General features: G+C 41.3%; 1 long non-coding RNA gene across 1 annotated transcript; it reads left to right on the top strand.

Annotated features, from left to right (window-relative positions):
• Positions 1–2,969: 2,969 nt before the first annotated feature.
• Positions 2,970–25,581, top strand: LOC115030399 (uncharacterized). Its single transcript, XR_003836005.1, has 3 exons — positions 2,970–3,020; positions 22,517–22,733; positions 25,379–25,581. It is a non-coding gene; the product is annotated as an uncharacterized LOC115030399 (long non-coding RNA).
• Positions 25,582–26,343: the final 762 nt, after the last annotated feature.

Here is a 26,343-nt window from a genome sequence, read left to right as displayed (position 1 = left end):
TACCAAGTTAAAAACCACCCTGGCTGTCATAAGACACTGGAAATAACAAAATGAACAACAACAATAACAACAACAACAACGAAGTGGGATTGTGGCATTTGCTAGAAAAACAGAACTAGCTGGACTGTATTACACAAAATAAGCCAAATTCAGAAAGACAAATAACACACTTTCTCTCATTTGTTGACCCTAGATTGTACATATCTTACCCATACACTGTGCCCCACTCCCAGCATGAATCTAGAAGCTCAGCAGAAGGAAATGGGATTGTAGGAGGAAGGAGACATTAGCCGTGTGAGTATAGGTGTTTATAAAACTCAGCACTATGTGCTAAAACAATCCTCGTAAGCAAAGGGCTCCATCACCAAGGCTGGAGTTCCTTCTCTACAGGCCATGCAAAGAACCAATTCTAGCCAGGTGGTGGCAGCACACACCTTTAACCTCAACACTGGAGGCAGAGGCAGGCAGATCTCTTTTGTGAGGCCAGCCTGGTCTATTGCGTAAGTTCTAGGACAGCCAAGTCTGCATAGAGAAACCCTGTCTCAAAAACAAGAGAAAAGACAAAAGCAAAAATGTCTACAAAGTTGTCCTCTGACCTTCACACTCACCATGTCAGTGTGTAGATACACCCATCCTAAATGGAGGATCAGACAGGAGGGAGGGGGGGAGGGAGGGAGGGAGAGAAAGGGAGGGAGAGGGAGGGAGGGAGGGAGGGAGGGAGGGAGAAAAAGGGAGGGAGGGAGGGAGGGAGGGAGGGAGGGAGGGAGGGAGGGAGGGAGGGAGGGAGGGAGTCTAAGAGAGAAAGAGGCAGAAAGAAGAGGAAGGGAGCACAGGGAGACTGAGACACAGAGAAAGACTCACACATATAGTAGTCAATAAAAACATCCTTTAAAAGAAATAGAAGCAGTCTGATTTAATAAACAAGACCAATAACAGGAAGTAGTTGGCTTACGTCTTTGAGCCTTGGACTTTGATCTTTTACTGGGACCAGAAACTGAACATTGGACCATATGCCTTTCTAGGGCTATTTTTGTTATTGTTGTTTGTTTTGTTTTTACCAATGAGCTTCATCCTCCACCCACAATGGATAGAGTGTCATCAGTGTGTCATCATGTAGCTAAAGCCTTCCTCAAACTCATTATCCTCCTGCCTCTACCTCTGCCTCTCAAGTACTGGAATTGCAGGCATGTATTCGAATTATTTTAATGTCACTTTCTTTGTTGTAGTGCGAGTGATCAAAGTCACAACCCTCATCACATCTGAGCTGTGTGAGTAGTCCACCAACTCAGCTACAATCCCAGGCCAGATACCCATGCTTTTTTAATCTTAAAAAATGAAAGAAAAAAAAAAGTAAGATACAAGCCATCCAGTATAGGGGAGGAGTCATGGTTTTCTCTCCTCTCCTTCCTATTCAGCCTGAGCCCCTTTAGTAAGCAGTTGTCTATTTCCTGTAGCTCCTGTAACAACAAATGCCAACTATGGCATTCCCAGTGCATCTCCTGGTTGTCAGAAGTGATGCTGATGGACATTATCTTTAAGCAGCAGTATTGTGTTAAGAAAAAGGGTTGGGGGTGGCAAAAAGGAAGCTCCCTCTGCCAGGAGTGGACTCCTTCTGTAGGAAGCAAAGGCAGAGATTCCACTCAGTGGCTGGCCACTTTTCTTACTGGCCTCCTCCAGCAGCCTTTCTTTCTCACAATGCACAAGAATCTGATGTTGGGACCTAAGACCACAGAGAACACAGGGAGGAAATGTTGGAGCAGAGCCCTCTGAGGTTGAAAATCCAAAGCTTAGGACTCAGGACAGTGTTAAATTACAATGCTCATCACTCTGAAAGGGACAGATGGCACCTAACCTGAAATAGCCTTTCTGGAAAGCTAACACATGGTAAATTGCATTAATTGTAATAATTGCTTTTTATGCCTTGATAAAAACTGGCAAAGGCCTTCAAAGATCTTCTAATCAGGGCAAATTAGCAGAGCACCCTCAGTAGTGACAGGCCTCTGGAGTTGTGTTTTGACTTTTGTTCAGAGATTTAAAAAAGCATACGAATCACTTGCTTGAGAAAGAGGTGGGCAGCCGAGGCCCCAGACAGAGCACAAACTAGACAAGCATTTGAGCATTTGCAGTCAGGTTATGGGTATTTCTTTAGGAAATAACTTAATTAATTCAAAATAAAGTAGTGAAGATTTAGAAATTTGTCCCATGAGATATCTACTGTACTTATTTTTTTTTACATACTGTAAAATAAAATTATGTTGCCATCATGGCTTCCTTACTTTTAACTCAGAGAAGCAAATGTACTGGAGGGTCAGACTTTCTACAGCATATATAATTTTCCTCTGATAAAAAAAGAGATCTGTGCTAGAGTTTGGATATTGATTTTTCCCTTAAAGATCCATGTTCTAGGTTACAAGCCCAGCCCACTGCTATTAGAACAATGTGGAGGAGCTAAGGGGTAGGGGCGCAGTGGCAGGGGAGAAAACGGCATTGCTAGGAGTTATGTCCTGGAGGGGTATGTGAACCCTGCCCCCCCTCCTTTCTCTTTTGCTTCCTGGTTGCTCTAAGCTAGACAGCCCTTTGCCAACCATGAGCTCCCTTTGGGACGCTCTGCATGGCTGAGGCCCAAATCAGTGGGGCCAAGAGAGCTGGGCAGAAATCTCTAAAATTTGAACCCAAACCAATCCATCCTTTTCTATTTTAGTTGGCTACCTCAGGTATTTTGCTACAGTAAGGGAAAGATGAGTAATGCAGGGACCGTGGAACACACGGAGAATTTACATTACCTAAAAAAAGCTCTCTCCCGTTTCCCTTTCCCACTTTTCTATGAAGATGTTGATGTTTTGCTGTATTGTACCTCTTGGAAGTATGTTGAGCCAAACTTTTGCTTTATGCATGGGATCTGTCTACAACTTTGGATACTTGCCATTATTTTAATCTTCTAGGAATATGCATTTTTTTTTCTATTTCAGCTATCCTGCCAAAACTGCAAGAAACCTTTATGAAGAAGGCATAGATTCCAGGTACTGTAATCATATGGGAAAGTTTAGCAGCCCACGGGAAGGGAAAATCCCTAGCAACTAACATTATTTGACCCAAACACTACTGTGAGCTCCTTTGTAATAACTTCTTTAACCCACAGTGACTTAGAGGGCATTATTCTTCCAAGTGAAGCAAATGAGAAACCTGTGATCCAGACATAAATTATTTCCTCAAGATCATCCAGCAGCAACTGAACTGAGTAACTAGGTAGTCTACCACCAGAGGCCTTGCTCTTTGTAGTCTATATTGTGAAGACCTAAGACTCTGATTATGTGGGTGTCGTAATTAGAGTTTACATTGCTGTGATACTACACCATAACCAAAAGCAACTTAAGGAAGAAGGGGTTTATTTTAGCTTACAACTCGCAGGTTACGCACTATCATGGAGCAAAGTCAGGGCAGGAACTCAAGGCAAGAACCTGGAGGCAAAAGGAAAAAGAATGGAGCAGAGGCTGTGGAAGAATGTTGCTTATTAGCTTGCTCCCTATAGTTTGCTCAGTGTGCTTTCTTATACAACCACCCACAATGAGCTGGACCCCCCCCACACACACACACCATTTATCAATCAAGAAAATGCTCTGTGAGTTTGCACATAGCCCAATCTTGTAGAGGCATTTTCTCAATTGAAATTTCCTCTTCTTAAATAACTCTTTTCTTGTGTCAAGCTGACAAAACAAGAACCAGGCCAGAGAGTGAATAAGTTAAGCATAATCTCGACCCAACATCCAGATTCCATTAAACAGGACCACAGACTTTAGAGCAGTGGTCATCAAAGTTTTTGTGTCAGGTAATGGATATCTAGGCTTTGTGGACTAGAGGAAGGAGTCTCTGTGAGGAAATGCCTCCATGAGATCCAGCTATAAGGCATTTTCCCTATTAGGAATCCATGAGGATCACTAATGTGAGTGGTGCTATCCCTGGGATGGTGGTCCTGAACTGTATAAGAAAGCAGACTAAGCAAGCCGTTCCAGGGAGCAAGCCAGTAAGCAGCACTCCTCTACGGTCTCTGCATCAGCTCATGCCTCTTGGTTACTGCCCTGTATGAATCCCTCTCCTGACTTTCTTTGGTGATGAACAGCAGTGTGGGCATGTAAGCTGAATAAACCCTTTCCTTCCCAAAGTAGCCTTTTGGTCATGGTGTTTTATCACAGTAAAAGAAACCCTGACTAAGAAATGAATCAGTCTGTGTAGTAACTACTCTACATATTAGCAAGAAAGCCCCCACAGGCAATGCAATCAGTGAGAAGGCTGTCTTCCAATAAAACTTTATTTAGAAGAATATTCTTTGTTTTCTGCCAGCTTGGTTTGTTTAGGGAGAGTATGGTTTGAGGCCAGCCATTATGAATAACATAATATTAGCTCTAAATAAAGATACGAGGTGGACGTTTGAACAAAAACTTAGATAGCAGGTAACAGTGGGTCTACTATGCATCAAAGGATAGACACAAAGGAATGTGGAATTTCAGAGATGACACCCAGAAACATTCTAGAAAATATGCAGGAATTGAGGACAAATTTTTGTCTTTCTCAACAGCCTGAGGGTGTAATTTCGCCATAAGTGGAGATGGATGTGTCCATGTTGAGACATGAGGAATCTTTGCAGCCATGTAACAAGAAAGCTGCAGGGAAATACCGTGGCTGGTGCCATTCTTTTTCTTGGCCTGGAAGTCAACTAAAGCTGCTCGTGACAGCTTACTGATGAAACAGGATTTATTTATAATGTTCTCAGGCACTTGTCCAGGTTATTAAGTTTATTGGGAAGGCTACAGGTGTGAGGGATATTGAGTGTGTTGCTAGATTTGACTCCCTAGGGTCAGGTGACATTCCCAAAGGACATGTCTGAAACTGGAGAAGAAAGTGGGGGCTGATGGCTCACCAGATTCCCTCAAAGCATGACTGGGTTCCCTAGACAATCAGGGTATTGCCTTTATTTGAGAAGCCTCTATATAAACGAAAAAATTTGAAGTTTCATATCAAGTTTTTAGGTAAAATTCTTAAGTTGAATTCAAGATGTGAGTTTGTGTGTGTGAGTGTGTGTCTCTTTGTGCTTGTATATGTGTTTGTGTATGTGAGTGTGTTAGTATGTGTGTTTGAATGTGTGTTCCTATGTGCCCATGTGTGTGTTTGTGTGTATGTGTGTATGTGGTGTATGTGTGTGTGAGTGTGTACCCATGTGCAGGTGTGTGTTTGTGTGTGTGTCTGTTTGTGTGTTTGTGTGTGTGGTGTGTGCATGAGTGTATGTGTTAGTGTGTGTATGTGTGTGTGTCTGCAAATGTGTGTGTTTGTATGTGCGGTGTGTGTATGAGTGTATGCATTAGTGTGTTTATGTGTGCGAGCATGTATACGTATGCATGTGTGTGTAGTTGAGTGTTAAAATGTTCTTTGTTTACATTTCAACTGTTGTCCCCATTCCCAGTCTTCGGGCCACAAACACTCCACCCTTTGACCCTCCCCTTTGTGTCTAAGAGGGTGCTCCCACACCCACCCACACGCACCTTACCCCTCTAGAATCCTCCTTCTCAGGAGCATTAAGCCTCCACAGGACCAAGGGCTTCTCTTCCCACTGAACCCAGATAAGGCAGTCCTGTTCTCTATATGTAGTGGCATCCATGGACCCATTCTTTGGTTGGTGGTTCAGTCCCTGGGAGTTCTGAGGGGTTGGTACTGTTGCTCTTCCTATGGGATTGCAATCCACTTCAGCTCCTTCAGTCCTTCCCCTAACTATTCCATTGGGACAGAGCTCTGGGCTCAATCTAATGATTGGCTGTGAATATCTGCATCTGTGTTAGTCAGGTGCTGGCAAAGCCTCTCAGAGGACAACCATACCAGGCTCCTGTCTGCAAGCACATCTTGGCATCAGCAGTAATGTAGGGGTTTAGTGTCATGGGATGGATACCAAAGTAGGGAAGTCTCTGGGTGGCCTTTCTTTCAGTCTCTGCTCCATTTTTTTTTTTTTTTTGTGCCGTGTTTCCTTTAGACAGGAACAATTCTAGGTTAAAAATTTGGGATGAGTGAGTGGCCTCATACCTCAACTAGGGGCCAAATGGAGGTGGTTTCTCCTCTGGTATTTCAGCGAATGTCATCCCCATTGGCTCCTGGGAACTTCTCTCATCTCTGGCATCTGGGACTTTCTAGTGGTTCCCCCTCCCTATTCCCCATTCCCCCTCTGCTACATGTTTGTATTATTTCTTCTGGCCCTCTGAACTTCTTCTCTGTCTCTTCCCTTACCTGATCCTGCTGACTCTCTTTTTCTCCCCCTCCCTTCTCTCACCCAGGTCCCTCCCTCCCTCTGCCTCCTGTGATTATTTTGTTCCCCCTTCTAAGTGGGATTGAAGCATCTACACTTTGTTCTTCCTTATTCTTAAGCTTCATATGCTCTGTGAGTTGTATCATGTGTATTCTTAGCTTTTGGGCTAATATCCACTTATCAGTGAGTACATATCATGTATGTCCTTTTGGGTCTATGTTTCCTCATTCAGGATGATATTTTCTTGTTCAATCCATTTCCCTGCAAATTTGTCCATGTTTTAAATAGCTAAGTAGTACTCAATTGTGTAAATGTGCCATGTTTTCTGAATCTATTCTTCTATTGAGGGACATCTGGGTTGTTTCCAGCTTCTAGCTAATATAAATAAGGCTGCTATGAACATAGTTGAGCACATAATATGGTGGAGTATATTTTGGGTATGTGTGACCATAATAGGCTGTGTTTCCCAAAGTTCTAGGGATTAAGCTCAGGTCCTCATGTTTTCAAGTAAGCTCATTACAATCAGTCATCGGTTATATATTGAGTTAATTCATCACTTTCATTAATAATCATATCCTTTAAATGTTTCTGATTCTTGGATTGACCTCTAGGTCTTGGTTGATAGATCATCCTGCTGGTTTTGTGAGTGACATACTCATGTGTACATGTGTCCTATTTAAATATATGAAATTGAAGCCAGGCGTGGTGGCGCACTCCTTTAATCCCAGCACTCGGGAGGCAAAGGCAGGCGGATTTCTGAGTTCGAGGCCTGTCTGGTCTACAAAGTGAGTTCCAGGACAGCCAGGGCTATACAGAGAAACCCTGTCTTGAAAAACCAAATATATATATATATGAAATTGTCTTTGTAAAGTATGACCCAAGTCAGAACTACTAGGCTATTAACCATAGTGTTTTAATGCTTCTAGGTTAGTAGTGAACTTCTGAGATGTTATATTCAGCAAAATAGCACATAGAGAGTTTTGGTATGGAAATATATATAATTGGGAAATTCCAGCAAAATTTAACTATTTAATCTATGCCACCATAAATCTTTGGTATCACTGGTTCTTTTTTTTTTTTTCCTTCCAATTTTTATTAGGTATTTTCTTCATTTACATTTCAAATGCTATCCCGAAAGTCCCCTATATCCCCCCTCCCCTCCTCACCCACTCCCAATTCTTGGCCCTGGCATTCCCCTGTACTGAGGCATATAAAGTTTGCAAGACCAAGGAGTCTCTCTTCCCAGTGATGGCCGACTAGGCCATCTTCTGTTACCTATGCAGCTATAGACACGAGCTCTGGGGGTACTGGTTAGTTCATATTGTTGTTAGTGTCTGGCAAACACAGAAGTGGATGCTCACAGTCATCTATTGGATGGAACACAGGGCCCCCAATGGAGGAGCTAGAGAAAGCACCCAAGGAACTGAAGGGGTCTGCAACCCTATAGGTGGTATCACTGGTTCTTAACACTGGATTCTAAGCCAGTTTGGGGCCCTGAAGGAGACGTCTACATCGTCTTCATCAATCTCTCCTATCATCAGTAGGAACTTGCACCAGTGGCCTGAATCTACCAATCTCAGTCTGGACAACACAGGTCCACATGCATGTCATGCTTCTCATACAATGGAGATAAGGCATTTCAGAAAGCCAATCATCTGTCCATGCCGGTGAATCCCGCATTAAAGAAGAGACAATTTCTCAAAGGAATTACATTCTAAGACTGTGAGGAAAATGTCTACTTTATTGTTCCTTGATGGTAGGTTTTGATGGCAGGCTTAAACTTACACATAAAAAATGCTTAGATGCAGAAGCTCAGTAATCCAACTAGACTGTTCCCTTGACCTTTTATTTAACATTTCTCTCTCTCTCTCTCTCTCTCTCTCTCTCTCTCTCTCTCTCTCTCTCTCTCTCTCTCTCTCTCTTTCTCTCTCTCTCTCTCTCTCTCTCTCTCTCTCTCTCTCTCTCTCTCTCATTGTGTGTGTGTGTGCATGTGTGTGTATATAATAAAAATAGTCTCCTGGACTTTAGGTTAATACTTCTGGTGAACTCTTTGTTTCTATAAAAGCAAACTGTTTGGAATGCAACAGGAACACAAGAGCTAGCCAGCAGCCTTACCCATCAGTGGCCATGGACAGACAGGGAAGGGGGGGGACCTATCAGTGTGATGTACCTCATAACCAGAAGCCTAGAAATGAACAGTGTCCAAGGGTGGATAGTGGGTCATTATAGACTTGTTCTCACTGGTGAGTTCTAATGTACACAGGCTGCCTTTCTTGGTGTTGCTAGAGAAAAATCATTAGCACTGCTGTGTAAATAAGCATCTGCCATGGCTCCCCTTGGGACAGGAGCAAGCCCACCACTTGAGAAAAATATTCTATTGCAAACCAACATGTGATACAGAATATCTGCCATTTGATTCTGAGCACATGATAATTCTGTGAGGGGATAAGATTCAAACTCAGGCCAAGTGATTCTCTATGGTGCTGCTGATGGAGCCCTCTGTCTATGCATGCCAAGAGAAGATAAGTGAGTGAGCACAGTTCTGATACAAATGCCAGTTGATGCTTTCATTCACATCAATGAGTAAGCAAAGCAGCAACCAAAAGGTATATTAGAGTTTCATTCATTTGTCAATGACAGCTGTGATGCACTTGCTCAATCAGTTCATAAGTTTTAATACATTATTCCTTCAACTATTTGAACTGTTTAGAATATGTAATGTAGTAGCCACACACACATTTTTAAAACACTGTGTGCACAATTCATATGGCCTACAGTTGCTTAAGTCTGGAGGGCCAACAAGTGAGATATACCCTGCTTGATCAAAAGAGTGAATAGGGACTGGGGAAACGGCTCAGTCAATAGAGTGCTTGATGTATTATAAGCGAGGGCACCTGAGTTCCATGATCAGCGTGGATGTTTAAAAACAAACAAAAACAAACAAACAAACAAAAACCTCAAACAAGTAAAACAGTAACATAACTACAAAAAAATAAAATAAAACAGAGGAAGGAGGATGCAGAGGAGGGTGAGAAATCACCAGTTGTTTCACTGACAGCAAGGAGTTAACAGACTCTGTTGAAAACAAATGTATAGTTTAAAAGTTATGATGGCTGTCTTCTTATTCAATTTTGGGAAATCTATATTTTTTGATGAAGACTTGTTATCAAATATCTGCTTGTGTGTGTGTGTGTGAGCATGCGTGTGTGCTTATGTATGTATGTATGTATGTATGTATGTATGTATGTTTGTATGTATGTATGTAAATATATATCCTACCCCCAGGTCTGGTCTTAAAGCACCTTAAACAACCATCTGCAGGTAGGATAAACAGATTGTGGCCCATCAGTGCAATGTAATAGTGTGAGAAAGGAAGAAAAATAAACTGACCTGTGTAGTAGCTGAGCAGAACCATGCTCAGCAGAACCGTGCTAACTGAAATAAGTTAGGCCAGAAAACAAAGAAAGAGTACAAACTGTAATCCAGCTGTGCCAAACTCTGGGAATCAGGAGCTGGTGTCTGAGAAACTACATGTGCTTGACTGGTGCCAGAAGACAGAGAGTAAGGAAAGGGGGGTTGCAAAGGTTCCAGAGGGGATTGTAGAGAGATCAGGATATATTGAAGCTCTTAAATTGAAGCACAGTTTCACAGATGTTTGAATTACAAAATACCAATTTCATGCATTTACCTAATTGGATATGGGCAGATCAATGAGTGTGATTATAACTCAATAAAGCTGCTGTACTTCTCTGTGTGTATAAGGACAAAGGTTTATACATTGTTGTTAGGGGTTATGCTGGTTTAGTGAATTAGTGGTTGTAGATTCTCCTCCAATAACCATGACCTAACTACCATTGAGTATTTAACTAGAACTGTAGTACCAATTAGAGAGCTGTTGGGTTCCATCAAGGTATGTATACCACTTCTGCCTCTCTTGGGGTTATTGTGCCATGCTATTCACCCAGGTTTTTAAAACAAAATGAAACAAATTGTAAGCCATTTAAACAGTATATTTAAACAGTAAATAATGTAATGATATGTTAAGGCTAAATGTCCGTTGTGTTAAAAAAATGTATAAAAATCCTGGGTAGTGGTGGAACATGCCTTTAATCCCAGCAGTTGGGAGACAGAGGCATGTGTATTTCTGAGTTCAAGGCCAGCCTGGTCTACAGAGTGAGTTCCAGGACAGCCAGGACTATACAGAGAAACCCTGCCTCAAAAGAACAGAAACAAAAACAAAAACAAAAAACAAAAAAAGTATAAAAACATATTCACAAATACTTTTTGTTTTCCTTTTAAGACAAATCCTTGTTAAATATCCCACACTCATACTAGTCTGAAACTCACTATGTAATAGATGCTGGCCTCAGATTTACGAGTCCTCTGCCTCAGTGTCTGTAGTGCTGGGATTGCATGTGTACACATCATACTTGGCTACATATACTTTTATATATGCATATGTATTAAATATAATATATCATATGTATATAAATATATATGATATGCAGATAGATATAGTATTGTGTAAATTCATTTTATAGGCATATAAAATATGGATGCCTTTTATAGAATTTAACAATGTGTTATATAGAGATGTTTATGTGTTTCTATAAACAAGGTCTGAAATGTAAGGGATTTTATTTCTTATATTTTTGGTAATAAGCCTAGCTTTTGACAGCTGAGGTTATTATTTCTTAAATTTAGGTTAGTTGCCTTTAAATTAATCCTTTGCTTTTGTTTGTTTTTAAAATTAAATTATTTATTCACTTTACATTCCAATATCACTCCCCCTTCCTCCCAGTATTTCCCTTCAGGAAGATCCTTCTTCATTCCTCCCTCCCATTCTTCTTTGAGCAGGAGAACTCTCCTCTAGGTAGCACACACACACATACACACACACACACACACACACACAGAGAGAGAGAGAGAGAGAGAGAGAGAGAGAGAGAGAACATCAAGTAACTGCAGGACAAGGCACATCTTATTCCACTGAGGACAGAGAAGGCAGCCCCATTAGGGGAATGGGATGTGTAGGCAGGCAGGCAACAGATTCGGGGACAGCACCCACTCCTGGTCTTGGAGAACACACATGAAGATCAAGCTGCACATCTGCTACAAATGTGTTGTGGGCTTAGGTCCAGCCTGTGTATGCTCTTTGGTTGTCAGTTCTGTCTCTAAGAGTCTTCAAAGGTCCAGGTTAGTTGACTCTGTTTGTCTTCCTGTGGAGTCCCTGTCCTCTCTGGGTCCCTCAATCCTTCCCCTCAACTCTACAATGACTCCTTAAGCTTCATATTATGTTTAGTTGTGTGTCTCTGCATCTCTTTCCATTGGCTGCTGAGTGAAGCCACTGAGAGGACAGTTATGCTAGGCTCCTGGCTTTGCTGGTTGTGCTCCAGATGGACCCAACTGGAGTTAAATGATTTTTTTAAGCTGTATATATTTGAGTTTTTTTCTAGCATATGTGCATTTTCTTTCTTTCTTTCTTTCTTTCTTTCTTTCTTTCTTTCTTTCTTTCTTTCTTTCTTTCTTTCTTTCTTTCTTTCTTTCTTTCTTCTTCTTCTTCTTCTTCTTCTTCTTCTTCTTCTTCTTCTTCTTCTTCTTCTTCTTCTTCTCTCTCTCTCTCTCTCTCTCTCTCTCTCTCTCTCTCTCTCTCTCTCTTTGGTTAAGAAAGGAATGATGGCTGGGAAGTCAACTAAAGAATAGAAAAAAATCATGTGGAGTGATGGAGCAGCAGTAGAAGGGGCTTGGTGGGAAAATAGCAAACAGAAACAACAATTAAACAATGGAGCCCACAGAGGACCTGTGAGGGATTGGTCAGTGGGAAGCGAGAGCAGAGAGATCCTACTTATACAGATTCTTGCAGGTGTCCTAAGGGTTTGGCAGTTTATTTATCCACACTAGAAATAAGATGTGTAGATTTTTTATGCAATTTGCATGAGTTTGCAGTTCAGATCTATTAAGGCAGCTGCTACCTTGTCAAGGTTTTAGTAGTAGGAAAATGGTCATTTCTAGTACATTCAATATAAAGACAAATATTTAGAGCGTGTAGAAAGTTCCCTGAAAGGAGTGGGATATTTTTAGTCATGGACATGGCTCTACAGCCTTAACTTTCACCTTTACCAGGACCTGCAGTACTGAAGTGGATGCTGGCCTCTGCTTTTGGCTCCACCACCACCAAGAGATGTAGCTCACGTGCACAATCTAAGAATGAGCTTCAGCTAATGATAAAAGACAGGGAAAGGGAAGGGAGGAGGAAGAAGAGGGAAGAAGAGGAGAAGGAGAAAAGTAGAGAGAGCAAGAACTACAACCAAAATCACCCGAAAGAAGATGCACAGAGACAAAAAAGCCAGGGAGTGTGGATTCCAAAGGAAGCAAAGTGAAATGAGGAGAGTCAATAGCAGTGGACCTGAGTTAATCCCCTCAGGCCCCAGTCCTCCTGTAATTATTTGGATCAGTGGGCTCGAGCAATAGGCATGGACCCTCAAAGGGTTTCGATTAGACCCATCACTGTGATCAATTAGTCTCACCATGTTCCTTCTTGGCCTTGGCCATTTTCATTACCTTGGGCCACATAGTCTTCGGTTTTTGACCCCTCCTACTATTTGCCTATAAAATGGGAACAACAATTTTTTTCTAATGTTTTCTACCTCCTGGCCTGCTCTCAAATATTTGCATAATTTACTTGGAGGGCTCCAAATGTCAGTATTTAAAACAGCTCTAAGTTCAGAGCTAATGTGTTTTGGGGATTGACTTTTGTGCTCAAAAAGCTGTGTTCAAAGTTTGAAGCAGTGGGAGAGGCAAAGAAAGAGACATAAAAAAAAAAGAAGACTTTCCTTCAAAATGCACAAACATTGGTCTTCAGTGTTTAAAAAACAAAAAAAGGCAATACTCAGCCTGAAGAAAGCAATTGCACTATATACTGCATATCTGACATACTTGGCTATATGTATTCTTCTAAAATCATGAGCTGAAGATAGAAACACTCAGAAGAAGGCATATGCATGATAAGTAAGCACATGAAAATACTCACAAAGTCATCCATTGGTACCCATGATCAGGTAACACTGCACTGCACTGAGAAGAACCAAATTTAGAAACAACAACAACAAATGGAAGCATCAAGTGCAGGCAAGTATATATGTGTATATATATATATATATATATATAAACTAGAGTTCTGTTCACTGCTGGTTAGAATATAAACCTGTCCAACTTGAAATTTGGAAGTATCTTATGAAATTAAATCCATGGTTATGCTGTACCCCACTACTGTACCCAACTATATTCACTGTTTTAATGTCTCCATGACCAAATTACTTGACAGAAACAACTCAAAATGGAAAGCTTACTGGAACTCAAAGAGAGAGTTAAAGTCCATTATGGAAGGGAAAGCAAAGTAGAGAGAGATGCTGTCATGACCTGATGGCTCCAGACTAGAAGCAGGGATAGTGTAAATGGACCCATTCAGAGTCTGCTCAAGTGGCCTGGTTTCATCAGCCAGAATCAGCCTTCAAGGACTCCTCAGTGTCCTCAAAGAGCCATCATTTAGAGCAATGAGTGTTTAAAATCTGAGCCTGTAGCGGGCATTTCTGTACAAACCATAATTCCACCACACCATTTCTATGCACATGTCCTAGAGAAGTAGAAACGTGTGTCCATGCAAAAACTCAGCCCTGTTGGGTGTGATCAAGCATCCTTGCACTTGCAAGGTGGATGTCAGAATATCTTAAGTTCAAGGCCAGCCCAGGCTACTTAGTGAAACTGCTTCTTTCTCAAACAGACAAAAACAAAAACAAACACAAAACAAAACAAAACAAAAAAAACCCTGATGGAGATATAAAGTAATTTCATTTATAATAATCTCTACATTAAGCAATCTAAGCATATTGTTAATCAAAAACATGCAAACAGTAGGTACATAATAAAAATTAAAGCCCTTTGCCTCACCAAGGAAACCCTACTGATACACACAGTAATGTGGATGAGTCTCAAGAGGATTTTGTTGAGTCAAATAAGCCAGACATCTTTGTATAAAACTGGAAAAAGGAAAAACCCAATTTTTGGTGATAAAATAGTGTAGTACTTGGTTGGTTATGGCTAAGGGAGGATAGGAGCTGGGACCAAAGAGAACTTTTAGGGTAATAAAATGTTTTATACTTTGATTTTGTGGTGGTAACATGGTTATATAAATTTGTCTAAAGTTATTGAGATATATATTTAAAATGGTTACATTTTATTGTATATGAAGAAAAAACAGACTTAACTTTTTCTTTTTTTAAAGAATGCTTACATCAAGAGGGTTAGCAAGCTTCAGAATCATTGTATCCTTAGGGCATCTTATTGCAAATTATAGCAATTTGAGGAAGGGGAGAATCCTCTGGTAGGTAATCTTAAAGCCTGTTCTAATATTAACATACTTTCTATATTAATGTTGTCATCAATCAAACATCAATCTATAAAGTGACAAAGATGCTAAGTAAATCAAGTTGCATACCAAGTCGCTTTCCTGACATCCTGACTATACTTTATAATGTCATCTACCTTCAAACAAATCAAATCTGTCCTAAGAGGCACGACTCATAATATTTGTGCCATCAGTTTTACATTTACTGTGTGGACCGTCTGATGGCAAGATTTTTAAGCTTAAGAGGCTTAAGTGACGTTTGAAAAATATCCTAGATGAAAAATATAGTACATGAATAATTTTCTTAATCAGTATAATCACCAAGAAATTGATGATCACATTTTATAACCCGCTCATAGGGCCATTTTTAAAGTCCTGGACTACTGTCAAAATATACCCATGTTACAAGTGAGCATTTACATTATAAAAGGAAGAAAATTAATAATAAAGGTCACTTTTTTATACCCCTTCTACTTAAGTTACTTCCAATTATGGTCACTTATTCTACTGTAGAATTTTTTGCCATTTAAATTTTATGACCCACTCAAGGGTACCCACAGGCACAGAAATTATATTGCTATAAAGAGTCCTGGGAATAGCCAATCACTGTGCTCTTTCTTTACCCAAGAATGACGACAGATTTGCTGCCTTAAGTTTCCTTAGCTGGTTTATCCCAAAGGTATATTGGGACAATGTAAATAGCCACTGTGTTGAAAGATCCCTTTCTGTCTCCTCTTAGACTGGGTTGCGATGCAAGGGAATCCAGAAATATCATTTTCACTTATTCTTCTGTGCAGCTATTAGGGTGATATCCTAGTCATTGTCCTATTGCTGTGAAAAGACATGAAGACCAAGGCAACTCTTACCAAAGAAAGCATCTAACTGGGAGCTTGCTTACAGCTTTAGAAGCTTAGTCCATTATTATTGTGGTAGGGAGTATGGAACTGGAGCAGTAGCTGAAAGCTACATCCTGACCCAGCTTGGCATCCTGATCCCCAGTGACATACTTCTACCAACGAGGCCACAAACTGAATCCTTGTAATCCTTTCAAATAGCTCCATTCCCTGTTAACTACACATTCAAATAAATGAACCCATTGAGCTATTTTTATTCAAACCACCACTAAAACTAGTAATTAGGATGAAATGAAAGTCTCCCATAGTTAGCCAAACTCAAGGGTGGTAGAGGTCAGAGGAAATTTTTTAGCAGTTAGTTCTCTCCTTACACCATGTAGATCACAGGAATCTAATTTAGGCCATCAAACTTGGTGGCTGGCATCTCTACCCACTGAGCCATCTTACCAGCCCTATTTTAAAAACAATCACTGCAATTTTTCCAATGGAATTACAGTACTAAATTAAAGAGATTTACTAAGTTAATGAGATTTATAGGACATTTATAAGATCTGAGAAGTTAAAGTGTTCAAGGTGCTGTGGCCTTTACATTAACTACCACACGTATGCAAAGTATTGTGGCCACATTATATTACATAACACAGGAGTTGAAGGTGCTGTGACCCCTTACATTACCTAATGCAGGAGATCAGCTATCAACTTGTCTCCCACAGGGTCTCCTTCATTCCTGCTTCTCTTTTAATGTTTTCTTTTCTTTTTCTTTTTTCTTTTGTTCATGTCTCTTCTCACCCCTTTCCCTTTTTGTTTAAGTGTTTTGAGACAGGCTTTCATGTAGTTCAGGCTAACCTTAAACTTCTTGTGTAGCTGAGGATGGCCTTGAACTCATGATCCTTTGGCCTCTGCTTCCAAGATGCTAGACTTACAGGTATGGATCACCACATATGACTTTTGCTCAAGCTTCTTTTATTTATTTTAATTGGTTAGGGTTTCGTAATTATTGCAGAATTAATATTTTGGGCCCAATAATTCTTTGTTGTTCAAAGATGCCTCATACCTCAAGCTGTACATCGTCAAATCTCTGGGCTCAAGTCCTATGAGAGATCACTATTCTTTCCCTACTTGTCCCACCAAGCTGTAGTAAGAAAATGTTATTGCCAAGCATTTCCTGGAAGACAGCATCTCCTCCAGGTGTATCAAAGTGACAATATACAAAGTCATAATGCTGTACCAGCCCAAGCTGATTTCAGTAGGTCAAGAAGACAAGTGGAGGGGCTGGCGAGATGGCTCAGTGGGTAAGAGCACCCGACTGCTCTTCCAAAGGTCCAGAGTTCAAATCCCAGCAACCACATGGTGGCTCACAACCATCCGTAACGAGATCTGGCGCCCTCTTCTGGAGTGTCTGAAGACAGCTACAGTGTACTTACATATAATAAATAAATCTTAAAAACAAACAAACAAACAAACAAAAAAAAGAAGACAAGTGGAGTCATTAATCAGGGGCTCATAAGGGTAACATAAGCTATTTACTTAGGGGAGATGACCAGGAAACCACAGATTCGAGTAAAGGTAATGGTGACCTGGAAGGTCAAGAAAGGAGCCCAGTGTTATCCGATGTGATCCCAAATGTTCTCATGAACATGTTGAATTTATGGTCCCAATGAGATATCCCCAAAATGATGGTGGTAGGGAACTGGAGATGAAATCTAGAGTTTTATAAACACAGACACACACACACACACATTTATATGTGTGCATACATATATACACACATGTGTATAGAGGTATGTGGTTTTTGTGAATATTTGTTGTACAAAATAGTGGGTTTCATATTGCCATTCTCTTTTTGTTGTTGTTTTTGTTTTTTGTTTTTTGAGAGACAGGGTTTCTCTGTGTAGCCCTGGATGTCCTGGAACTCACTTTATAGACCAGGCTGGCCCCGAACTCAGAAATCCACCTGCCGCTGCCTCCCCAGTTCTGGGATTAAAGCATGCTTCATATTGCCATTTTCATTCACGCAATTTTTCCATATATTCATTCCCTATAGTCTTCTGTTCTTCCCTCTCTCTCCATTTCCTGCCATTCCTCCTTCCAAATACTCTTCTTTCTACTTTTGCCATACACACATGCAGATATATAATATATGTATGCATTAATACATGTAACATTATAAAATTTAAATTCCACATATAAGAGAAACGTTTGCTTTCTGAGCTTGGCTTAGTTGCTTAGCCTGATGGTCTCCAGTTGCATCCCTTTTCCTACAAAAACCATACATTTGTTTCCTTTGTGGATAAATAGAAGTCTATCTATGTATCTGGACCCTGTTTTCTTGTCCACCTAACTCTTGGTGAATAGTAGGGCGATTTCAAAGGCAGGTAGCACCCATGTCCAGGTAACTCTGAAATTCTGTCTCTGAGACCTTTGCATACATTTTTAGAAATGGTACTGCTAGATCATATCAGGCCAGAGTTTTAAGATAAGCCTTCTACCTGACTTGTCCCAGGTGTGTGGATATAACTTTGAAATAGTGGTCCCAAGCTTTAGCTGTCTATGATTTCCTTCTTTACATCCACATCTTGTATTGTAGGAATTGAATTCAGGAACTGAACTCATAGGTTTAAAGGGGATAGGGGGGTAGGCAGGGGTTGGTAAGATAGCTTAGTGGTTAAGAGTATATACTGTTCGCACATAGTATCTCAGTTTTGATCCCAGCATTTACATTGGATGGTTCTCAGTCATTGTAACTCCAGGTCCAGGGGAATCCAATGGCTGCTTCTAGCCTCCTTGGGCTAGAAGGAGAAGCTTGCTTCTTAGTGGAGCTCCTTTATGTGTTCAGATATCATTGTTAAGCTGAGGATATTCTTAATGCCAAATTACACCCAAGCTATATCAAGTACCGCATAGAGATATCAGCTCAGATAGTGTCTCTGCTTCTATGATCTCCCTTACACACATAGGTCAATTATTTATAGATGAACTAAGCATTCTGAAGGATACATAGATGGGTAGTGTGCACATCAGAAGCAGGTTGACAGGGCTGTGGAGGACAATGGGGAGGAGCATCATCATTACACCAAGTGCAGAAGTGTGGTGTGAAAATGGGGCCAGGGCTCCATCACACCACTGACTCACTGTGAGCTTCAGCAATCATTCCAACTCATAGTTTTCATCTCCCCATCTGTTAAATGTCACTGGTATCTGTTGGAGAGAGAGTCACCTATTTGCTTATCCAACAAACTCTGGTTGACGTTTTACCTCCATATGTTAGTCCCCGTGTCTAGAACTACAGATGTAAAAAAACACAAAAGCTTAGAAACAAGAGGCTTTAATAGGAAGGAGATGTGTCCATTAATGTGTTAATGATGGCAAGTCACAAGCCTTCTAATAAAATGTGGATTCATTATTGTACTGGCTATTTTTGTGTCAACTTGACACAGCTGGAGTTATCACAGAGAAAGGAGCTTCAGTTGAGGAAATGCCTCCATGAGATCCAACTGTAAGGCATTTTCTCAATTAGTGATCAAGGGTGAAAGGCCCCTTGTGGGTGGGACCATCCCTGGGCTGGTAGTCTTGGGTTCTATAAGAGAGCAGGCTGAGCAAGCCAGGTGAGGCAAGCCAGTAAAGAACATCCCTCCATGGCCTCTGTATCAGCTCCTGCTCCCTGACCTGTCTGAGTTCCAGTCCTGACTTCCTTTGGTGATGAACAGCAGCATGGAAGTGTAAGCCGAATAAACCGTTTCCTCCCCAACTTGCTTCTTGGTCATGATGTTTGTGCAGGAATAGAAACCCTGACTAAGACAATTATCAGTAAGACACTATTTTAAGGAACATCTCATGGGAGAAGTTCCTAGGGTCAGTTATCTCAGTGGTTGTTATGCTGATGTTGGTTAAATACCTTTTCTTTCAACTCTGATATGCTCAGCCTGTTGGTATAAGGTTCAGGTTTGTCCCCATTCATGGATAAAGATGGCAGCCATCATGTCTTAATACTAATAGAGATGACACAATTAAATGTAGGACAGAAGAGATAGCTCACTTGTTAAAGTGCTTGACCTCCTCCAGTTCAGTTAGCTGGGCAAGGCAACACATACTTTCAACCCCAGTGTTGGGGAGGCAGTCTAGCCTACATGGAGCGTTCTGTCTTGAAAGAAAGGTTAGGATGACACTCGAGGTTGACCTCTGCCCTCTGTCTAGATTTTCACTTAAACACACATGTGTTCCTGCACATATGATAAGAGCTGTAAGAATTAGATAAGACACAAGGGGGGACTGACTCTGGTACACAGAACCAGCTCCATTTATATTAGCTTTAATTAATTTTTTAAGTGTCATGCAGTGTTAACTCATTACAAAGAACTGCTTGTGTTTGTTTGCTAGAGGTTCTGTGAGATTCCACCTCACACCAGTCAGAATGGCTAAGATCAAAAATTCAGGTGAGAGCAGATGCTGGCGAGGATGTGGAGAAAGAGGAATATTCCTCCATTGTTGGTGGGATTGCAAGCTTGTACAACCACTCTAGAAATCAATCTAGCAGTTCCTCAAAAATTGGACATAGTACTACCAGAGGATCCCAAAATACCTCTCCTGGGCATATATCCAGAAGATGTTCCAACCGGTAAGAAGGACACATGCTCCACTATTTTCATAGCAGCCTTATTTATAATAGCCAGAAGCTGGAAAGAACCCAGATGACCCTCAACAGAGCAATGGATACAGAAAATGTGGTACATGTACACAATGGAGTACTACTCAGCTAATAAAAAGAATGAATTTATGAAATTCCTAGGCAAATGGATGGACCTTGAGGGTATCATCCTGAGTGAGGTAACCCAATTACAAAAGAACTCACAGGATATGTACTCACTGATAAGTGGATATTAGCCTAGAAACTTAGAATACCCAAGATATAAGATGCAATTTGTAAAACACATGAAACTCAAGAAGAACGAAGACCAAAGTGTGGACACTTTGCCCCTTCTTAAAATCGGGGACAAAACACCCATGGAAGGAGTTACAGAGACAAAGTTTGGAGCTGAGACAAAAGGATGGACCATCTAGAGAATGCCATACCTGGGGATCCACCCCATAATCAGCTTCCAAACGCTGACACCATTGCATACACTAGCAAGATTTTGCTGAAAGGACCCTGATATAGCTGTCCCTTGTGAAGCTATGCTGGGGCCTAGCAAACACAGAAGTGGATGCTCACAGTCAGCTATTGGATGGAATACAGGGCCCCCAATGGAGGAGTTAGAGAAAGTACCCAAGGAGCTAAAGGGATCTGCAACCCTATAGGTGGAACAACAATATGAACTAACCAGTACCCCCCCAGAGCTGGTGTCTCTAGCTGCATATGTATCAGAAGATGGCCTAGTTGGTCATCAGTGGAAAGAGAGGCCCATTGGTATGCAAACTTTATATGCCTCAGTACTGGGGAACACCAGGGCCAAGAAGTGGGAGTGGGTGGGTGGGAGAGTGGGTGGGGGAGTGTGTGGGGGAGTTTTGGGATAGCATTGGAAATGTAAATGAAATAAATACCTAATAAAAAATCCAAAAAAAGAAAAAAGAAAATCTTTATATGCTGAGGAAGTAAAGTAACAAATATATTGCCTGGAAACTCTGGAGGCTACAGATCTGAAATCAAGGTGACAGATGTTAGGGCTGGTTTCTTCTGCCGGTTCTGAAGACTCTTCCGATGGAATCTTTGGAGATCTCCTTGATAAGTCCTACCTTTCTTCTCCCTCCTCTTCCTTCTTCCTCTCTCTCTCTCTCTCTCTCTCTCTCTCTCTCTCTCTCTCTCTCTCTCTCTCTCTCTCTCTCTCTCTCTCTCTCTCATACACACACACACACACACACACACACACACAACTTCACAAGTGTTCGATTCATAACAATGTCCGTAATGTTGGTTAGTGACCCGATCCTTTATGATCTCATGATCATGTGACAATCACAATCACCCCATTTTCATTAGGGTCTCATGGTCAAGACATCCATTTATGAATTTTGAGAGGTGCCTAGAACTCTAGCAACAAAATTTAGTCATGGCACTGCCCATCACTGATCGCGTATCTTCACTGACAAATCTTTCCAGAGTGTGAAAGTAAGGAAGGAAATGAAAATCTTGGGCTTCACAGTCTGTGCAGTAGTTTTTAGATGTCTCCTGCAGGTAGTAAATTCCTTTCTTGTACAATGAATGGGGAGTTGGAGGTGAAATCTATAAGAGTCACTGGAAGCCTAAACCATCTGTCTGCTTTCAACTGGAGGTTAATGTCACAGATAAACTCAGAAAACAAAGAGCATGAAGAACATGACAAAAATTTCATGATGCTTACAGACGCAAAGCTTTTATAGAAAAACTAGAAATCATTGAGAATGTTAATACCTGCATGTGGAAGTCAGAGAACAGCTCTGAGAGTGAGTCCTGTCCTTCTACCTTCTTTTGTAGATAGGATCTCTCTGTGTTTCTACTGCTCCCCAAAGTCTTTCTATAAAGGATAGATTTCTCTGGATTTTGCTTTTATTGACCCTCCCCTACCATTTGCTTTCTTGATCTCATTAGCAAAAGGAAAAAAATTCCTATTGCATTCATTTACATTTTGAGCCACCATGGGGGAGAACAGCAGTGCCTACTACCTGGGATCTTGTTCTTGTCTGGAGCCTTTAGGCCAGTGATTATCAACCTGTGGGACATGACCCCTTTGAGTGTTGAATGACCCTTTCATAAAGGTCATTTATGACCAAGAGAAAACACAGGGATTTACATTATGATTTATAACAGCATCAACATTATAGTTATGAAATAGCAACAAAAATAATTTAATGGTTGGGGTCATCACAACATGAGGAAGTATATTAAAGGCTCGCAGCACTATGAAGGTTGGGCACTATTGGGCCTTGACTGTGCTTTAGAGAGCATAGCAAAACAATTCATGTCACCTCTCACCAACTCACAATTTCTCCTAAATGCAGAAGGGCTTCCTAGATTGTTCAGAGTCTGCCTGGAGAAGCAATAAAACCATCCCAGACCATCGTGGGACGCTCTTTCACCTACAGCTACAGCCACTCTCTCCTTGTCTTAGAGGGAAGCTGGATGCAAAGAAGACAACCCTGAGTTTTATCACTAGAAGGAGATGAAAACTGAGAAGGGACAAAATAGAAACTGTGCTCCACCACTGCTAATCAGCAGGTAGGCTGGCTCCCTTCCTCATGCCAAGCCGAGTTTTCTGTTCTCAGCGCCTCTTACCTCACCCACCAGGCACCAGCTCTCCTTCTGTTTGAGAGCCACAGCATTTTAATTTTGTCAGTCTGAGCCATCCCACCCAAATCCTATGGCATGCGCACAGGGTGGCACCTTCTTTGCACCTACTCCATGGGATGAAGAGCCTGGCACCAGCCCTGCCACTCACGATGGCTCTGCCCATACCTGCAGTCACAGGTTCCTTTGCAACAGTTAATGTCTGGCTATACTTTCTGAAAGGCAAATGAGATGCATCTCCTTCCCTTTTAATGCTCACCACTAATATTTTTAAAAAGAAAATGGAGAAAACTTTCAGCATCTCCGACAGTGTGTTCCGTGAGTTTCCTGGTGGGAGGTGATGAAGGCATTTTTTAACTGACTAAAAATGGTTAGCCACAACACCATGAAAATATCCCAGAATGTTTTAAAATGAAGGGGATAAAAAATCCTCTGCCATGGAAATAGCAGTTAGAGGGGATACAGGGGCTGCTGGCAGCTCTGAGTGGCTGATTTTATTTTCTCTAGACCTCTTTAGTGATTTCCATGCCAATTTCCACCTACTAAAAAAAAAAAATCTACCCTCCCAAAGTCCAGAGTGGGGAAAAAGTATGGGCCATTTGTTATTTTGGACACAGATGATTCCAGCAGAGGTAGAACATTAAAATGTTTCAAGAAGCACAGCCTTTGAACTGCCGCTATAGTTCTCATCTGTCACCAACCCTTCCCAGTTGTGAACCCTCTCCATCGAGAGCAGAACCCTTTGGTGGCTCTGTATGCTTCAGGGAGTCCTCCCTGGGTACCTTTTTTAAGTGGTGGGATTTAGCCAGGGCTTGTTACTAATGCTTAACAACTACATATACCACAGACAGATCTAAGCTCCAAATTACGGCAGACAACACCATTTTAAAATCTCCCACCATTTTCAACTTTTCTGCCTCAAAGATGCCCACTGCTTTGTTCCGTATTCCTGGCTGGAGAGGTTGGTGTGAGTGGCAGGGATCAATACCATACTTGTTACCATGCTTTGAGTCCCTTAAGGGGACAACATCAGATCATATGTCTGGAGGCCAAAGGCAGCTAAAGGTAATTTGCATACGACAAAAGGAAGTGTGAGGGAGATTTCAGCATTACTATTTATCCCTTCAAATAGCACTGGGTGCATTTGTGAACCCGATTGTTCTGGTTGTTAACGACTTGAGCTGTTGTATTGATTTGAATTTCAAAAGTGAGAGTTTCTGCTACTCTACCATTTCTCCTAGTCGTTCTCCACATAGATACCCCTGAGGAAGCCTAGTCTAGGTCTTCTCCTCAAATATCTCCACATGCTCTTAGGGAGGACACTCTTCTTTCATTAACTCAAGATCCCTCTTCTTGAGGGATCTCTTGGAGGAGCCTGTAACCTTGACTTGGAAACTGAGGGTGTCAAGAGCTGAAAGAGATAGCAGGGGAAGGAGTGTGAAATTCAGCCCAAACTGGGAGAATAGAAAGGGGGAGAAAACAGTACATTATCTCTTCTAGACTCACAGGTCAGCATTTCCACCATTATGCTGGGACTAAATTACAGTGGAATGTCACAGAAGAGCCAAGCACATATGCAAGTTTAGGCACCAGGAGATTCTCTTGGTCTTCTCCCTCATGGTTAGTTTTCCAGGGAGATCTTCTTTGAAATGCACAGGGATTTGATTTATAGAGAACTACTAACTGTGCATTTCTGTTATACTAGCCGAGATGGACTTTTAAAACTCAAATGTAGATCTCTGCTGCCTCTGCAATGCATATACAACCAACCAGATCCATTTTACCAGATCTTATTTTGTTTGTTTGTTTGGTTAGTTGGTTTTGGTTTTTCGAGACAGGGTTTCTCTGTGTAGCCCTTGTTGTCCTGGAACTCACTCTGTAGACCAGGCTGGCCTAGAACTCAGAAATCCACCTGCCTCTTCCTCTCAAGTGCTGGGATTAAAGGTGTGCACCACCACTGCCAGGCTCAGATCTTGGTTTCATTTGATCATTTCTGAAGTGTTTGAGAACAGAAACACACTCCTGTTTGGTTGGGCTTTTTACTTTGGTTTGCCTGGACAACTAATGGAAGGGCTTGTGGGTTTTGCTTTGAGGTGTTATATGCCTTTCTCCTCCAGCTACCCCCTGTGAGAACCTAAATGAGCCTCTTCTGGAGCGCATCTGAGCTGTCAGGGACTGTTCTTTTTGAGTCGGTTTGAAGTGATGCTGGACATCTGTTCCCTCCATCTAATGCGAGGCTAATTGCTTTACACTATGGCTAAGTAGCCATTATACTACATTCTTGGTCTCTGATGCTTATCTTTGATGACTCTACTCACTCCTCAAATATCAGATTTCCTAAATCACTTAATTCCCCATCAAAGAGAGGGGAGAAGCAGATATTATCTCCTCTCATTTTGGAAAAGGAGCCAACAAGACACGGGTGTACAATGATTTATGAGGTTTGGGGGATGGACTACATCTGCAGACATTGAGCTGGTTTGTTTCATCGTGTCCTCAAGTATTTTATTTAAATGATAATTGATATCATGCCTGGGCACCTAAATTCTTGTCTTGATTGTGTGATTCCTTTGCAGTATGACTCTTGGATGTGAAGGAATCCCTCTATCTCTTGGAGCTTTTTCTTATCTACCAAAAGAATGAGTTGGACAAGATCTGCAAGAGCTATTCCTCAGGAGTTTCCAGCATCTGGGTCTAATGATGACCTCTGTTGAAGACAATGGGGACAAAGATGAGGTGGTGGCATTATTTTATTTTCCAAAGCTCTGAATAAAGTGGATTGGCTGAAGAGACAACTTGTCATTATAGACTCTTCATTTACTACATGGCATAATAATTTGATACCTACTTTCATTTTAGTCTTATTGGACAGTACTGTTTTTTTTTTGTTTTGTTTTGTTTTGTGTTTTGTTTTGTTTTCTTTTTTAATGTGTCTCTAGGTTGTGTGTGGCTGGCCAGAAAGGCACACAAAGGACATTGGATCCTTTGGAGTTGGAGTTATAGGTAGTTGTGTACTGCCCAACATGGATGTTTGGAAACAACTCTGACCCCTGGAAAAGTAGCAAGAGCTCTTTTTTTTTTTTTTAATTTGGTATTTATTTCAATTACATTTCCAATGCTATCGCAAAAGTCCCCCACCCACTCCCCTACCCACCCCCTCCCATTTCTTGGCCCTGGCGTTCCCCTATACTGAGGCATATAAAGATTGCATGACATATGGGCCTCACTTTCCACTGATGGGTGACTAGGCCATCTTCTGATTCATGTGCAACTAGAGACACGAGCTCCAGGGGGATATTGGTTAGTTTATATTATTGTTTCACCAATAGGATTGCAGATCCCTTCAGCTCCTTGAATAATTTCCCTAGCTCCTCCATTGGGGGCCATGTGATTCATCCAATAGCTGACTGTGATCATCCACTTCTGTGTTTGCCAGGCCCCGGCATATTTTCACAAGAGACAGCCATATCTGGGTCCTTTTAGCAGAATCTTGCTAGTGTATGCAATGGTGTCAGATTTTGGAAGCTGATTATGGGATGGA

Source organism: Mus caroli, unplaced genomic scaffold, assembly GCF_978045245.1.
Source record: "Mus caroli unplaced genomic scaffold, Mus_caroli_1 scaffold_2, whole genome shotgun sequence".
Lineage (NCBI taxonomy): Eukaryota > Metazoa > Chordata > Mammalia > Rodentia > Muridae > Mus > Mus caroli.
This window is presented reverse-complemented; position numbering and strand designations above follow the sequence as displayed.